The sequence below is a fragment of the Brachyhypopomus gauderio genome, unplaced genomic scaffold (genome assembly GCF_052324685.1).
Source record: "Brachyhypopomus gauderio isolate BG-103 unplaced genomic scaffold, BGAUD_0.2 sc44, whole genome shotgun sequence".
NCBI classification, from domain to species: Eukaryota; Metazoa; Chordata; class Actinopteri; order Gymnotiformes; family Hypopomidae; genus Brachyhypopomus; species Brachyhypopomus gauderio.
In genome coordinates, this window is record NW_027506870.1 from 536375 (window position 1) to 543446 (window position 7072).

The 7072-nt window shown below is 40.0% G+C and overlaps 1 long non-coding RNA gene across 1 annotated transcript in view; it reads left to right on the forward strand.

Annotated features, from left to right (window-relative positions):
* The window catches only part of LOC143486087 (uncharacterized), a 56978-nt gene extending 50214 nt beyond the window's left edge, over positions 1 to 6764 (forward strand). Inside the window, exons 2-4 of the long non-coding RNA XR_013123127.1 lie at positions 5754 to 5843; positions 6084 to 6176; positions 6317 to 6764. This is a non-coding gene — a long non-coding RNA (uncharacterized LOC143486087). The remainder of the gene's footprint in view (positions 1 to 5753; positions 5844 to 6083; positions 6177 to 6316) is intronic.
* The last annotated feature ends 308 nt before the right edge of the window (positions 6765 to 7072 follow it).

Sequence of the window (7072 nt, forward strand, 5' to 3'; positions counted from 1 at the left end):
TTTTGTGTTTGTTTTGTTGTGTCATTTTAAGTAATGTTATGAGCTTTGACCCATTCCCCAGACTTTAATCAGGATCCCTGTGCCCTCTAGAGGCAAAGACGTGATATGACACAGAGAAGTAGCAGCATTCTGATCAACTTTATATTTAATCATCAGAGTGTGGCACAATATGAATTAATTGTGGAAAACATCTAGAATAATATGATTTGTGATGATAGTCCTGTATAAGGAACACAAACCAGACTGTGTGCTTAAAAACATTGATTATATAGCGGGAGAAGATGGGCCAATTGGCTGCCCCCTCTAAATTAGAGAAAGGAAGAAAAAAAAAAATGCTAAATTACCAGTCCAGCCCTGGTCAGAGGTGAACTTCTGTAGCTATAGCCAGTATGCAGTTTATTTAAAATAATTAATACCCTTGAGCCAGTGTGGCTTTGGACATAGATAATGCTGTGATGGATAATTAAAGTATATCTCTTAAAGTATAAGTACAAAGTATAGAGGAGGTGTTGCTATTTATGCCAAAACATCATTGAACTGCTGTTGTGTTGCAACAATATCGAAGCCAAAATGTTTTGAACTATGTGCCATCAAAGTGGACCTCCCCAACAACACAAATCTGACAGTGGTGGGTTGTTACCCGCCCACCTTCGGCTGTGACAGAAGCAACTGCGCTACTCACAGACATTTTACAGAAGCTCCCACACAAGTTCGTTGTTCTAGGTGATTTAAACTGGGACTGGCTATCTACCTCGACATTAAGAGACTTGTGTGATGCGCTACACCTCACACAGCTGGTACAGTCACCCACATGTCTTAATCCGAAACAAATGAACAAATCTACACTACTTGAAGTGATTCTCAAAAACGCTCCATTTAAGTACCCTGCTGTGGGCGTCTTCTCTAATGACCACTGTGCAGTTGTCTGTGTTAGAAACTGTAAAGCAACTAAAGTGAAGCCACCAATTATTTTGAAAAGAAATTATAAATGTTTTAATGAGCAGGCTTTTTTGCATGACATCCATCAAAGTGATTTAAACAGAGTGTGTTATATGGATGATGTAGATCTGGCATGGGATTATTTCAGAAACACATTTCTATCTATAATTGACAAGCATGCGCCTCTACAGAAGATATAGGTTGAAGAGTAGGGATAACCCATGGTTTAACTCAGGGGTGGGCAATTAATTTTTACAAGGGGTCACATGAGAAACCTGAATTGTGTCAGAGTGCCACACAAACAATAATGACGTCATCACAGTGGCTCCGCCCACCTCACGCAAAGTTCCGCGAACGGCGGAGCCGTTTATACTTTCCGCGTCACATTCTGTGCAGTGTTCTCCGAAACGATGTGTGTTGGTATAAAGAAACACCCCTCAAAAACAGGGGAAGGAACATTTACCTGACCAATTTTAATGTTGCTTTTTGTTTCAGATTTGAAAAGTGCTGGAATTTAGGCTAAATACTTGAAAATATTTGAAATTGTAACTACTTCGTTTCACAACAAATAGCCATCTGAATGAACAGTTTTCTTGTATTACGTTAACAAATACGAGCCTCTTGTAATTCCAGGACGAAACATGAGAGAACATGAAGACAGATTGGGCGTTTTGAAAATAAACAATAATTAAATAATGTGATAAAAAAGCGAATTATTTCGGATCATTTCGAATATATGTATAAATATTTAACTTAATTAAGTTTAACGTGCTGGGAAATATTGAAATGGACCTTGAAAGTGACGTATATTCCACCTTGTAAAGGTGTATGAACCCTGCAAACATGACTTTGTTCATTGCGCTGAAGCGCGGCGCGCGCGAAGTTACAAAATTCGAGAGGTGCACGACCTCGCGAATCGACAGCGCGCGAGGCCACCGTAATTACGTCATTTTCGCCGCGCGGACCCTCGCACGCGTCAAGTATAAACCAGGCTTAAACCTAGCTTTAAAGCACTTCTACGGCACTTTCAAGGTCCATTTCAATATTTCCCAGCTGACTCGGGTTCTCTCTTAAGCTCGGTTTCTGGAACCTGAGCTTTCATTAACTCTGAGTTTACTTACCCGCTTTCTGGAATACCCTCCTGTTCAGTCAGCTATTTGTTGTGAATCGAAAAACAGTTACATATTCAAGCATTTTCAAGTACTTTAGCCTAAATTCCAGCACTTTTCAAACCTGGAACACAATGCACAATTAAAATTCGTCACGTAAATTTTCCGCCGTTTGCGGAGGTTCGCGCGAGGTGCAACGTTCACTCCCGAAAGTATAAATTCAGCCTTACCTTGTCGCACAGCTCACACACACACGCAGGTATGTCCACACGGAATTAACACAAACGTAGCGCTTTCAAAATAAAAGCGTCACAGTTGTATTGCACGCACGACATAGATATTTGTTTCATTTATGATTGGCCTCTCGCGGGCCGGACAGGGACGCACAACGGGCCGGATGTGGCCCGCGGGCCGTTGTTTGCCCAGGTCTGGTTTAACCAAACACTTGCAGGAGCCATTAGAGAAAGAAATTAGGCTTGGGTTAAAGCTAAACGGTTTAATGATGATAAACACTGGTTAATCTACAGGGCTTTAAGAAATAAATGTACTAGATTAATAAAAAATACAAAAAATTAGCATTATTTAAACCTAATACAAGAAAATCTAAATGACCCTAAAACTTTCTGAAATTGTTCAAATCTACCTCCGGGGATATGCCACCCCACACCACTCCTGAAGCTTTTATAACAGAACAAGGAGAAGTGAGGGGTAAACAGATTTTAGTAGAAGTTTTTAATAAGCATTTTATTATGGCAGGAATGGTGACACAGGCGACCCTCTCAACCTCTAATGTGGGCAGTGAATCCTCAACTGTCTCTACTAACCTTTTGAATGCTTTTAATTTTTCATACATATCTGCTTATGAGGTACAAAAGGCGCTTTTAAACGTAAACTGTAAAAAGTCTGCTGGGACAGACCTTATTGAGCCATATTTTTTTAAATTAGTTGCAAGATTGATAGCTGACCCCGTTTCTGCTATTTTAAATCTTAGTTTGATCAGCGGCTTTATTCCAAATTCCTGGAAATCTGCCCTTGTCCTCCCACTGTTAAAGGGTGGTGACCCTACTAATTTGGACAATTATCATCCTATCTCCAAAATTATGTCTAAATTATTTGAATCACTTATAAATGAACAAATAAAACATTTCTTGGCTGACCATAGCATTTTAAGTCCTATGCAGTCTGGTTTTAGGCAAGGACACAGTACGATTACTGCGGTAACATCAGTGACAAATGATATTATATCAGCTTTAGACAACAAAAACTCATGTGCTGCTCTTTTCATTGATTTGTCTAAAGCACATGTGTCAAAGTCAAGGCCCGCGGGCCAGATGCGGCCCGCGAATTGATTATCTAAGGCCCCCTGGATGATATTTAATTACTAATAGAACCGGCCCGCAGGCCACAGCCGCCCGATGGTGTTTTGCACGCACAAACACTACATTCCCCACAATGCAACGGTAGCCCGCCAAGTCACTGCAGCGCGCACAAGCGGCTCCGCCCGTGCGCGAGGGCGTCGCACACTGTCGATTCGCAAGGTTATGTACCTCTCAAATTTTGTAACTGCACACACCAGTTAAACTTAATTAAGTTAAATATTTATACATATAGTCGAAATGATTAACGTAATTCAAGAAAACTGTTCAGTCAGATAGCAATTTGTTGTGAAACGAAGTCGTTACAATTTCAAGCATTTTCAAGTACTTTAGCCTAAATTCCAGCACTTTACAAACCTTTATTACTTTATTCATTTAATGTACAGGACATGATTTCTTTGAAGGAAGTGTTTTTATGTTTGCTTGTTGAAAAATGTTTTCACTTGAAATTACTGACAGATCCATAAGAAAATATTGCTTTATTCATTTAAGCATTAAATAATATACACTGTGTTAGGTCTTGGTTCAATAGGCTATGTGCAATCATTTCAATATGTTTTAATAAACATTGAACCAGTCCGGCCCTCGGCTTGTAGCAAATTTGGTTTTTTGGCCCTCAGTGTATTTGACTTTGACATCCCTGGTCTAAAGCATTCGATACAGTCTGTCATGATCTTTTATTGCAAAGATTGAAAAATGTAGATTTTAACCCCTCTATCGTTAACTGGTTTTCTAATTATTTGAGTGGTAGATCTCAATGTGTAACTATTGATAATTGCACTCATCCTCTTTAGAAGTTAAAATGGGTGTGCCCCAGGGATCAATTCTAGGCCCTATTTTGTTCTATTTATATAAATAACTTGGGTGTGGGTTTAAGTCCCACAAAGGTACATCTTTATGCTGATGACACAACTTTATACACCTCTGCGTCATCAGTAGAAGAGGCTGTGATTTGCTTATAGTCTGCTTTTAATCTGGTACAAAATTCCCTTGTAAGGCTTAAGCTGGTTCTAAATGCTAAAAAGACTAAATTCATGGTTTTTACACATTCACACAAACCTTTTTTTTTTTACCACAAATGAAACACATTTAGAAAGGGTATCCTCCTATAATTATCTAGGAATATGGCTGGATGATAAATTGAATGTTGAATATTGAATGCCTCTTAAAAAAACTTAGACCTAGACCTAAACTAGGATTTTATTTTAGACAAAGAAAGTGTGTTCCATACAAAGCAAGAAAAAGGTTAGTACACTGTAAAAAGTGAAGCATGGAGCTGTTCATTCAAGCTAATAAATATGATTGAACACATAGTACAATTATTGACTTTATTGTGAAACTCAACCTTTTTGAATTTTGATGTGTTAATTTTGATTCAGACTAAATTAATTACAATTCTGAAGAAAATAAACCAAATGTTTTGGTTCTACTGAAATCATACTAGAAAAAAAGATAAGGATGTAATATTTTTAATTTGAATCAAACATGAATTGCGCATGCGCACTGTGGAGCGCGGGAGACGTTGTAGAGAAGTGCTTCAGAGCTCTGTCCATTTCGGCTTGGGGAAGAAGAAATGAAGAACGTCGTACTTGTATTGCAGCCAAGAATAGACGTACGGTGAGTACTAAGCAAAGCAGATGTAATCTTATTTTAACAAGCCTATAAGTTTATCAATGCAACAGGGTAAGTTAATTTTAGCTGGCTAGCAAGCTGAAGGTCTTTGCTAAATATCAGTAGCCCACTAAACGCTGGCATTCGCCGTGTTAAATGTGGTGTAATTTCTGAACTTCTACATATTTTATGTGTATATTGTGGGATGTAGCTGGAATTAATCAATGTAATAAGCATGCTTCCCTTCTGGCACGTGCAGAGGGGGGGGGTGGAGGGTGCTGGAGCACCTGCCCCTTTGGCCCTTTCTGCCCAAAGTGCCCTTTTGTCAATTTTGTGCCCTTTTGTCAATTTTGTCAATCCACATAGACGTGCCCTTACAAACGTCCGGTATTTAGTTTCGGTTTGCTCAAGTGAGATGTCGTCCCCCCCCCCCCCCCCCCCCCCCCGAAATATGACGATAAAGAGGGAAAAAGTGCTTGAACATGTGCGCGCGAGAGAAAGAGAGAGCCTGAAATATGACGAGAGAGAGGGAGAAAGCAACGCATGCTTATGGTAAGGTATTTTATATAATAACGCAGCCTCTTTGGCCAGTTAGGATATGCTAGGCTAGGCTAAGGCTAGGATAAGCTCCGCACCTCCGCAACTGAACAAAGCTTATTTAAGATTTGTGATAATTGCATTCTCTTTATATTTACTGGTCTGTCTTCCTTTTTTTCAGTTTGGATGTGGAAATGCAAAGAGTGCAGCGTGCATTTTTCAAGAAGATCTGAGCTACTGAAACATTTGAGAATTGACCATCGATTTCACAGTAGGCGGCGTCCCTATCCATGCATCCACGCACAATGCCACTGTTCGTCCAAGACATGGAATAGTCTTCAGAAACATCTCTCTAGAAATCATCCTTCTCTGGAATCCCAACAAAAACACTCTTCTTTCAAGTGTTACATTTGTGAAGACAATCAGCTTTCGACTGAGCAAGTTTTTTTGGGAATTGAATAGCCAGACTAGTCTACACATTGCTTAGTAACCATTATGATTGTCCCTGAAGGGTGCTGATGTCGAAGTCAGAAGGGAGTGTATCCTCAAAGCTCTCATCATCTACCTGGGAGAACGTGTTGAGGACCTATTAAAGGAATACGTGGTATGTCCAGATATATTCTGTCACAATGATGAGATTCAACTTTATTATTCATGGGAGAACACACTTGGCCATTGTATGTAGTGATTAATAATGTGTGCCCTACTGCAGTTCAGTTGCCCATTTTGTGTATTTTGCCTCAGGTCTCCCAGAAAGATCAAGCCGAGCAGGAGCTGGAGAGTACTATCATGGCAGTCTTCGTCTTCAGGGAGAATTCAAGCCTTCTTCAACAACCCCAAGACATTGGGATTATCATTGATGGCGTGGAGGTCCTCAATAAGTTGCCTTCTGTTGCAGCTGGAGTGGTAATGCTCTTTGGACGTTGCTATGCTCTTAACATGGAATACCCACAGGGTCTCAGGTTCACCTTTGAGGCCCTTCAGAAGATTCTGATGGAGCTTGGTTCCAACAAGATGTCTTCCAAGATTCGTAAACTCAGTGGTGAACTCAAAACTGCACAGTAGTGTATATTTGTCTGAGCATGTAGTTGCTGCTGGCTTCTATTTAAGAGGTAGACAACCTCAGCGGGACTTGGTTGTACAGGATTTTAGGGTCATTTTCATGGAGTGCTGTAGCCATTTAATGCTGTAACGTTTTGTTGTGATTTTAGTATTTTCAATATGCTGTTTAGAGAGACAACACTCCTTTAAAAGTTTAAAGTTCAAATGTGTATGTACAGTACACAACAATGACAACACAGTCTCGCAGTGAAACGTAAATGGTCTATTTTGGGAGGACCTTATTGTGACAGTGGGTGCGGCGTGAAGGACGAGACACAAATCCTTTGTGGCAGCAAACGTCACTTTACTTATATATAGATATGGCGCAATAGCGCACGATAAACAGACACAAGCAGACAACGTGTGGACATTAGACAACGACGAGCACAGGACACTGCG